The sequence below is a fragment of the Trichechus manatus genome, unplaced genomic scaffold (genome assembly GCF_000243295.1).
Source record: "Trichechus manatus latirostris isolate Lorelei unplaced genomic scaffold, TriManLat1.0 scaffold00031, whole genome shotgun sequence".
NCBI lineage: Eukaryota > Metazoa > Chordata > Mammalia > Sirenia > Trichechidae > Trichechus > Trichechus manatus.
Window position 1 is genome coordinate 14,520,676 of NW_004443967.1, and position 9,933 is coordinate 14,530,608.

The window sequence follows — 9,933 nt, forward strand, 5'->3', positions numbered from 1 at the left end:
GGGGGGGGAAGTTTGACACTGAATTTTTTCTTTTCCCAACTCACGCCGTGCCAAGAAGTTCCTTTGATTTTTTCAGTTCCAGTGCAGGCACAGGCAAGAAGCTTTGGAAATTCTTGGGACTCCCAAGCGGCTCTACTGAAGGCAAGGGTTCCAAAAGAAAATAAACACAGACCACACCCCTCTGGCCAAGTGGATGGCCTCGATGAAAGGTCAGTCTGTGCTCCTCCGAGGCAGTCATCGCAGGCCAGAAGGCAGTCTCCCCTGAAGGTGACTTCTAAGAAGACCCCTGGAGAATACTGACCCCTGCTCTCTGCTTTCTCACAGGCATCCAGCTGGTGACTGACTGCCCTTCCCCTCCACCCTCGCTCCTGAGTCCTGCAGCGGCCTCTGAGGTATCCCCTCCAGCCCCGCTCTGCCCCGCCGCCCCTCCTCAGACACCGAGCCCTGGAAACTGCAGGCATCAGCACATCCTTCCCCAGCCCTTCAGGGTTAAAGTCCAGGCTCCTTCGCCTCGCACCACACAGCCATCCTGACCTTGACTAGCTAGCCCCCACACTCCACCCCTACGTTCCCTCACCCAGCCCCCTGCCATGACCCCAGATGCCCCAAGAGACGGTCTCATGCTGCAGTGCCTTTGCACGTGCTGCTCTCCTGGTCTAGAATATCTTCTCCCCACTCTTCCTCTGTCTAAACTCCTGCTCATTCTGCAAGACTCAGGCCAGCTGTCACCTCCTCCAGGAGGCCGGCTCTGCCCTGCTCCTTTCCGCTGAGTTTCGGGGACTTTCCCACAACTCCCACAGCACCTGTGTACACACGCCTCCATTGCACTGCTTGCAGTGCGTCCTGCACACAGGAGGCCCTCAACAAGCAACAGCAGTCGACCCACCACACCACCTGTCTAAGGGCCCCTTCAAAGCAGGGGTTTGCGGTCCTCAGCTCTGGACTCTCCAGGGCCTGATGAACCCTCTGACACACCTAGTCACACCTAGTCAGTGTTGATGAGACACTGCCTGAACTGACCTGGCCCAGGGAGGCCACCTAGCAGCACATGTACACACTCACCGCAGGTGGTTTACGCTCCCTCTGCTCTGTCACCCGCTGTTATGGACTGGATTGTATCCCCCAAAAATATGTGTTGTAAATCCTAACCTCATCGCCTGTGGTTATAATCCCATTTGGGAATGGGCTGTGTTTCTTATGTTAATGAGGGAGGATCAGTGTTGGGCGCATTTTGAGTCAATCTTTTTTGAGATTTAAGAGACTAAACAAGCAAGGCAGCAAGCAAAAACGGGGAACAAGAGATGCCAAGCCACACGAGGACTGCCAGGAGCAGAAGCTCAGAGGAGACAAGGACCTTCGCGCAGAGCTGTCAGAAAGAAAAGCCTTCCCCTGAATTAGGACTTCTAGCCTCCCAAACTGTGAGCAAATACATTTCTGTTTGTTAAAGCCACCTACTTGTGATATTTGTTACTAAGGCAACTGCTGAGGCCATGTGGACACTAGCCCGTCCCCTTGCCTTCCAGCCCTCCATCTGTCCCTCCCACAGAGCGAGTCTGCCACCAGCCGCACGAGATGCTCACAAACACTCCTTGAGCTATGAGTGTCCCCATCCTCAGTCTCATCAATGCCCCCAGGCCCTACAGGCTGGGTGCCTTCAGCACGGCCATATTCCACACAAGGAATCCAAGGCCAGAAGAGACGTTCACTGCTCAAGGCCACACGGTCGGCAAGTAGCAGACATGGGGTTTGAACCCAGGCACTCTAACTCAAGCTTCATGCTGCCTTTGCCATAAATGGCAGATCAAGGTCTCACCTCACTCTGACCGAAGCTCCTGCTGCTCTTCCTGCGCCCACAAGAAGGCCCTGTTGGCACCAGCCTGCCTGGACCTCAGACAGACCTTCTGCCCACTCCACCATTCTTGTATCACCGACCTCACATCCCTCCTTGTGGCACCGCGCCTTCTGCAAGGGGCTTTTGAGACAGGCTCCTCACTGATCCCGTTAAAACGCTGGAGGCAGGCACAGCAAGATGAGAAACCAAGGCCCAGACACAGTCCCACTACAAACTAGGCCAGCATGTGAGTAGCACTGTGACCACTACCTTCCATCCAGGGACATCCAATCACCTGACTGCCAAGCCCCCAGGACCATGTCACTGAGGCTGCCCTGCATCCCACACCCCCTGGAGAGACTCCCTTCCCCTGGCCCAGGAGCCGAGGCCCTGTCTGCAGGGGATATTCTCACACCACCTCCACAAAGACAGCGAGGCTGCTGCAGCCAGCAGAGGGAACCTCCCTCCGCTCAGGCCCCAGGCCAAGGCGAATGCCAGAGCAAGGGGAATTCCAGGCGCGGCCCCAGCACCTCTCCCAGCTGGGCTGTTTGTCAGGACACTTGGGCCAGAGGGTGGCCTGGGGGATGGCCTCCACGGGGCGAGGGGGACGGGGTAGGCGGCAGCAACTAGAACCCACACAAGCCACCTCCTGTATGCAGGGCTCTGCTGGAGCTGCCAGGGACACAGAGAGGCCCCAGACAGGCCCTGCTCTCATGGCCCCTGCAGGCCCCTGCCCACGGCCACCCAAGCAGCCTGGCGCCCCATGAGAAGTCATCAGGGACCCTCCCCACCCCACTCCCCCTGCCGACGACGTACACTTCTTACAGCAGGAACAGTGTCTCATTTGCAGGAAACACGCGTGGTGGAAGAAACAGAGGATTGTGGTCAGCCAGACCAAGGTCATCCTCACCCGGGCACGGAAGTGGATTGCTCTGCCATCAGAGAAATGGGGCTGGTCCCTCAGCCCAGGATTGTGCTGAGACTAAATGAACTAATGATGGAAAGCACTAATGAATTAATGAAGTCATGTTGTGTGGCTGTGGGGTAACGACCCTGGGGAAAAGCAATGGGGTCACCTCCTTCCTCCTTCGGCCCTAACCCAGAGAGTGGACAGGGCCCTTTCTGCCTGCCACATACCAGCCACGGACAGCAGGTGGACAGCATCTGCCAGAGAGACCAAACCCCTCTCACCAGGCTCATCCCCATTTTCCGGGGGGGGAGACTGAGTCTCAGGCTCTAGTCGTAAGCCGTATACTCAGCACCCTGGGGGCTCCTGCTAGGCGGGTGTCAGTGGAGGAGGTCAAAGCTGACCAAGAGCAACCGATGCCATGTCTCAACAGCCTGAGTGACGTTTTGGCTGAAGAACTTTCTGACGGTGATTAAGTCTGCCTGCCCATCTATGCAAAAGCAAAGTATCCCACAAGCAAGGAGAAAGCCTCACCTGGAGAGAACGCAGCGCTCTGGCAGGAAGGCTGGGAGACCCAGCTTCAGGCTTCCCTGCACGCAAGCTGCATGACCTTGGGAAAGTCACCTTCCCTCTTGGTGTTGCGTTTCTCTCCTTAAGATGAAGTCTGTGGACAGAGAATCTCCCGCTCGCTCTCCAAGGCCCCAGTCCTTCTAAACGCAACACTGTGAAATGTTATGCCACAGGGGAGGGGTCTGAGCTGTCAGGTACCAGGGGGTGGCTGACAGCGTGACCCTCACTGCAAACCTCAGCAGAAAGGACCGACAGCTCACTGAGAACCGTCCAGAGGGAGACCATGGGCCACACCTCCAGAAGAAACAAGAAGCTGAAAAACACCACTGGATGGTGGGGCTGGGGATCCTGCCCTGGTCAGCCCAGCAAGATGTGGCTCAGAGGGCTGTACGGACTCCTGTGCAGGGAGGCACCCAAGCCCTGGGCCAGCACCGACAGCAGCCATCTCGATGGGCAGCTGGCATTCACGGCAGCAGCTTCGCCCAGGGGTGGGTACCTTTCAGATCCTCTTTAACCAAGACATGGCAGAGCTGAAAATTCCAGAGGGTTTGTTCCGCTCATGAACAGGAAGGCCCTAATCCCTGCTATCAAGGCAGGGAGCAGGGGGGGGTCTATTCCAGCTCTCATGCCTCAGCCTGGGATGCACAACCGAACCGACTTTAAAGCTTTAAAAACACCAGTGCTTGGGTCCTCCCCTATCTCCCCGAGATGCAGATGTAACTGGTCCAAGATGCAGCCTGGGCATGGGCACCGGGAAGGGGTTATGCCTCCCCAGGTGAGTCTCATGTGCAGCTGAGAACCACTACTCCAGATCCCAGCTCCTAGAAACACAGCCCACAGGGGCCCCAGCCCTCTGCCACAAACACTTTGCGGGCAGAAGGGAGAGCAGAGCCAGCCAGGCCAGGCTTGCTGGACTTGGGCATCCTCCCCGCCCCCACCACACACACACACACACACACACACACACACACACACACACACACACACACACAGACACACAGACACACACACACGCCAGGACCAACCGGCAAAGGGCCATGTGTCTGAGCACAGAAGGCAGGGCTTCTGCACAGCCCAGATGGGGCGTCCCCAATCCCCACCCGCCAGAGGACGTTCAACTGTGCTCAGATATTTCATTACTTTAGACATGTAAACAAAGCATGAGATTGTACAAACTTGGGGCGGCAAGCATCACAAAATCATTTACTTTCAGACATCTGAATTACAAATGCGGAAAAAAGAAAAAGAACAAGCTGGAAACCCTTTTTAAAAATCTCTTCGAATGGAAAATGGGATCAGAATCCATGGTGATGCTTCTAGTGGACTGCCAGATTTCTTCCCTGCTTCCCCTAGAGGGTCACTGGGAGTAATTATATTTTCTTGTGAATCTGTCTTTTGTAAGGATGAAGCAAAACATTTCCGTCTTCTCAAATGAGGCACTGCCTTTGGCCTTCCAGTAGATACAGACTCCAAGCACGCCTTTAAAAAAAAAAAAAAAAAAAAGCCATAGGAAAGGGAGGGGCAAGGGAAGAGGCAGTTAAAGTTTCTAAGTTCCTTGTGGTGTTAACAAGACTAAACGAAATTTACCCTTTGAGATAAAACAGAATGCAGCGCCTGTATCTTAACCGCACAGCCAGCACGGGGTGGGCAAAGCAAGCAGGCTCAAGCAGACGGAGCAGGATAGAGATGCTGGCTGCTCTGCTTTCCAGCTGTGCAGCCTCGGGCCAGTTACTTTGCCTCTCTTAGCCTTAGTTTCCTCAGCTGAAACTGCCAGATTGCTTTGAGAATCAAAAAGTGTGTGCAAAGTCTCTGGTACCGGACGAGCCTGCCACAACCAGTAAGCACTGATATTACCCTTATGGAGCAGCCAGGCAAAGGCTGCATGCTCAACCTGCACCCATTCTGGCTGAACCCTTGCTGCAACCAGCTTCTCCTGGCCCAGAATCCTGGGGACTTGGGAGCCATGTTACACCAGTGGAGGGAGAGAACTTGTTCTTTGTTTAACATGAGAAGGAAAAGAGGGGAGATGTCAGGAGGTAGCCTGCCATTGCCTCCTGGGGTCACATGGGCTGTTTACCAATTCAATTTGCTCTGACGCTCCAGGGAGTGGTTGTGGAAAAACACCCTCCACTACAGCAACTCACTTCCCCTCGGTGCTCGGAGCCTGCGGATGCTCAGGAGGCGCTGTTGTTCCCATGACGGTCCTGCGTGGTCTGCCCACTCGCCACCCTCATGCAGAATGCAGCCTTCCATTCAGCCCCCACAGCAGGAGAGGAGAGAACCTCCCGCTCTCGGGGCAGCCGGGGTGCCTGTCACACTTCTCCTTAACCCCTGACGTGATGTGAAATTCTACAAGGTAGACCCTTTGAAATGCAAAATCTTCCGGAGTCCTTCAAACGTGTTTTTATTTTCTTTTTATTTTCTCGGGTTCCTCAGGCTGCTTTCAGACACACCCATCAGCATTTCCCCTCTCAATCAACCCACATTTAACAAAAAGGCAGGCTGCAGCAAGGACGTCTCAGTTTTTCTGAAAAGCTCAAGTATCTCCAGTCGCTGCTAAGGGGGAAAAAAAAAAATCTTGTCCTGGGCTCCAGCTTCCCCCAGCCCTCCAACACATCCTGAAGCCAAGTTTCCTCTGGAAGATTTTCTCCGTCCTGACCGGCATGGCACCGCCTCTGTTGCTCAGGAGCCCAGAGAACTTTCTATACACTCATCAGGGCTCCCTGTGACCAGGGTTCGGGAAGGGTAAGACAGGCCCACGGCACCACCAAAACCACAGCCCGCAATTTACACAGCCCAAACCTTGATCCAAAACTGCGTGCACAGAAGGTTTGGATTAAGCATCAAAGAAGAAGTTACCTTAAAACAAAGTTGTTTGGCAAAGAAAATGGCTTCACCCTAAGAAGAACCCTAGGGAATGGTAAATTGCTTTTGAATATAGACTTTTCAGCGGGGTGACCATTAATCACGTTAATGTAAACTACATTAAAACAAAAAACTTTCTAAGCAAGTCTCTGGGCCCATCAACATATCTAAGCTTCTGGGTTTGTTTCCAAAGTTCACATCCCTGCATGCAATGAAACTGCTATTAATGAGGTCAGCTATTACAGTGCCATCCCAACCCTGGGCCATAATAAAGGTGACTCAGCTGTGTAGAAAGAACCCTCATAAAGTCAGGCAGAAAACAAACAGAAATTCATCAGAGAAGAGGAGTCCATGGTTTTGCAAAGGGGAGTCACTGGGCAAGCTGAAACAGCGACTCTCCCAAGATGATCAGACGTTTCAAAAAGGAGCGAGGCCAGTCAACGTGCCTGGCAGCACCCCAGTCCCTGCCCAGGCCCCTCTGGAGCACGGAGGACGGGGCAGCAGCTGGACAAGGGGTGAGGCGAGAGGAGCCCAGCAGCTAAGCTGCACTGAGCCCGGCCAGACCCAGCCATGTGCTTCATGTTGGCCAAGAAGTGGCCTCTTTCAAGAGAGGAAGAGTCTGAGAAAAAGGACAGCTGCAGCAAAGAGCGTAGCCAAGAGGCAGAAAACTCGAAAACGCCCCGAGTTTGGGATTCTCTGCTCAAGTCAAAAAAGAATCATAATAATCATATCACCTTTGGGGTTTGCCAGGGCCAGTTCATCCATTAACATCTCCCCTTTGCTGGATCAATTAAAGTGAGCCCCTCCACATCTGGTTTCCGTCTAAAACGGAAACTTGTATTATCAGCATATTACATAACAAACTCTGTCTGCAGGTTTCTTTTATTGTACATCAAAGGTGTGCGAAGCGGTGGTGATCACGGGGGCTGTGCTGACCCGAGGGTTTGCTTAGTTCAGTCTCCCCCACCACCACCCCAAAGGTGAGAACAGAAAGTTTTCCATTCAGTGTGCACTTTAACTCCAGAAAGGATATCAACGGAACAATCTGATAGGGGCCCGCAGCCTTTTTCCCCTGCATAAAGCGGTGGATGAGAAGGGTGTGCTTTCTTAAAGAGCTCCAAAAGGACGCTCCAAATTGCTCCACAGCGTCCTCTGCTGCCGGCTCCCAGCTTTTCATTAAGGCTCCCTCCTTCCCAGCCTCCTGAAGGCCAGGAGAGGTGGCTGGCCTCTCCTGAGCATCAATTATGGGTCAGGCGCCTGCTTGCTGGACCCAATCAAAGGACACCCAGCCCACTGGGCTTCTCCCGAAATAGGGGGTGGGGAACTGTGAAAGAATCAACAGGAGAGGAGAGAAAGAGTAACAGATGTGTGGGGAAAGAGCCCAGGAAATAACATCCTGGCTTCCTGTTAAACGTCAATTACATGTAGCCACTATGATGACCGTAAGTTATCCTAAAGCTCTTCCAAAAGTACTTTATGTACTTCCAAGCTGCTGTTGTGTGCAGTATCCCCTAAGTTGCAAAGAGCAGGGAGAAACCGATGAACATGATTAATCAAAGCAGTGGAATGCTCAACTCTGTCCTGACTGTGGCGGTGGGAGGAACCTCCAAGTCCACTTCTGCAGCAATGAGCACACTCGCTTTTAGGCAAAGCTTGTCTCTGATGTTAAAATGACTGAACACCAATCCACCTTCTGGGGGCGCAGAGGTGGAAGTCCTTGGGCAAAATTATTTGAGGTGGTCTTAAAATTACCTTGTCATGCAGGGGCACCATGACAAAGAGCAGGATGGCATTCAGGAAAAAAGGACAGGCTTTCCCCAGCCTGTCCATCGTTTCGTAGCCTGAACAGTACCCTGGGAGATGGATCAGAACACGCACAGGTCTGCGGGGCGGGGGGGGAGCACGAAGACTATGGGTCGGAGCTGCAGAGCCCAGAACTTAAGACCCAAACTCTCCCCACTAAAAGGGGCCTGTCAGCTGGAACAAGTAGCTGTTTTCTGTTTATCTAGTTGTCCACAGCTAAAGAGGAAAAAATCCTGCAGACCTGCAATTCAGTATCAAAACTGTAACTGAGACAAGTTACTGTTAAGTGGATAAATTAAAATGAAACCAAAACCTGGCCAAGACAGGAACAGTGCGCTTCACCAGGTCTGCTGACTCCATCCGTCCCCAGGTCCTCAAACCAGGTGGCATCTTCCAACCCGGAGTCCAGGATCTGAAGCAAGGAGGTGCCCCCGTTCCAACCATTGGGAACTGCTGGGAACACATATGCTAGCATGTCATTTGGAAGCCTGCTAATACGTTGTAAGCAGCACAAGACGCTGGCCTGGCTTCCTAGGCCAATAAACAATGCCGTTCCAAGTCCTGGGGCAGTCAACAGGAAACAGCCCCTTTCTCCAGCATCCAACAATTCCACAAACATTTGTTCCTGCTGAACAACCGGCAGCCTGGCTCCATCTGCACTCGCTCTGCAAGGCTAGCGCGGCGGCACAAACGCCCTGCCCCGGGCTCCGGGCCGGAACGCAGCCCACCTTGGGGGCCACCTCCCCAACACGGAGGCCGGAGACTGTAACGTATGGAGACTCGCAGTGTGGCCTACAGGAGGCAGAATCCCATTCATCAAACGCTGCAAAGAGCTGTTCTTTGTTCACCATCGGACTAAGTACAGTACGTGTTAATGAACCCTGGCGGTCACACGGAGGGAGCACGGCTTCGGGGGGCATCTGGAGGGGAGGACCCCAGCAAGCCGGTCCATGCGACCCGCCGCTGCTCCTCTGCCCTGTCCCGCGGAGCATTGTTCCCCAAGTGCGCGGGCGGGGGTGGGGTGCTGGGGGTGCCCGCGTAAACACTTGGGGCAACGAAAACCGAAGACCCTGCCCGGTCTCGTAGGGTCCTCGCCTCCTTGGCCCCCTCCCCACCCGAGAGAACCCCCATGCCAGGAACCCGATTGCACGGGCGTGCAAATCAAGGACTGGCAGAAATGTGACTCGGGCAGAGTGCTGTGCTGGACGGCCCTTCTCGCCATGTGCAAAAGCCACGCCGGCGGGGGCGCCCCCACTGCACAAGCCGGCACCCCCGCCCCGCACAGAACATGGACCCCACCCCGAACGTGACCGCCCCGGCCGGGCCAGCAGCCGCGGGCCCCGCCGCACGCCCGCATCCCGGGGGTGGCGCACGCAAACTTCCGCGAACAAAAGAGTTGTCTCTCAACGATGCGGGAACTTCGGGGCGAGCGGGACCGCCCGCTCCCAGGGCTCGGCGTTGGGACGCGGCTCAAGTTGAGACGCGGAGCAGGGGATACCCGGCGCAGCCGTCCCCGCGCCCGCCTGCCCGAGAAGTGCAGACTTCTCCGCGGCGGCTGGGCTGGCTCGCGTCCCCTGGCTGCGCTCTGACAAGTCTCACGCCCGCACCGGGGTCGACAGACTCGGCGCCGCGAGAAACCAGCCGACCCAATGCGAAACACGGCGGAAAAAGGAAGCAGGCGAGCGTACTGCGCGCGAGCCGGCTCCCTGAGCCTGCGGCCGGGCTGCTCGCGGCGCGCACGGCGAGGACCCGTTCCCGGGCCCGCGGGTCGCTTACTGTGGGTCCTGAGCGCTGGGCCCGCGCCGTCGCTCGCCAGGTCTTCCGGCTGCCCGCCGCAGCCACTGCGCGCACGCTCTTGCCGGCGCCGAGCGCTTTGTACCGAGCGGCGGTCGGGGAGGAGGAAATCGACTTGTCACTTCCTGAACTGTTTGCAACTCGTCCCTTCCACCGGCCAGGA

General features: G+C 55.3%; 1 protein-coding gene across 2 annotated transcripts in view; it reads right to left on the reverse strand.

The window, feature by feature from the left end:
* The window catches only part of FAM53B (family with sequence similarity 53 member B), a 118,190-nt gene extending 108,265 nt beyond the window's left edge, over nt 1-9,925 (reverse strand). For both annotated transcript variants that reach the window (XM_012555155.2, XM_023730045.1), the window contains exon 1: nt 9,753-9,925. The gene's annotated coding sequence lies outside the window, so the exon portion shown is untranslated. The remainder of the gene's footprint in view (nt 1-9,752) is intronic.
* Between the last annotated feature and the right edge of the window lie 8 nt (nt 9,926-9,933).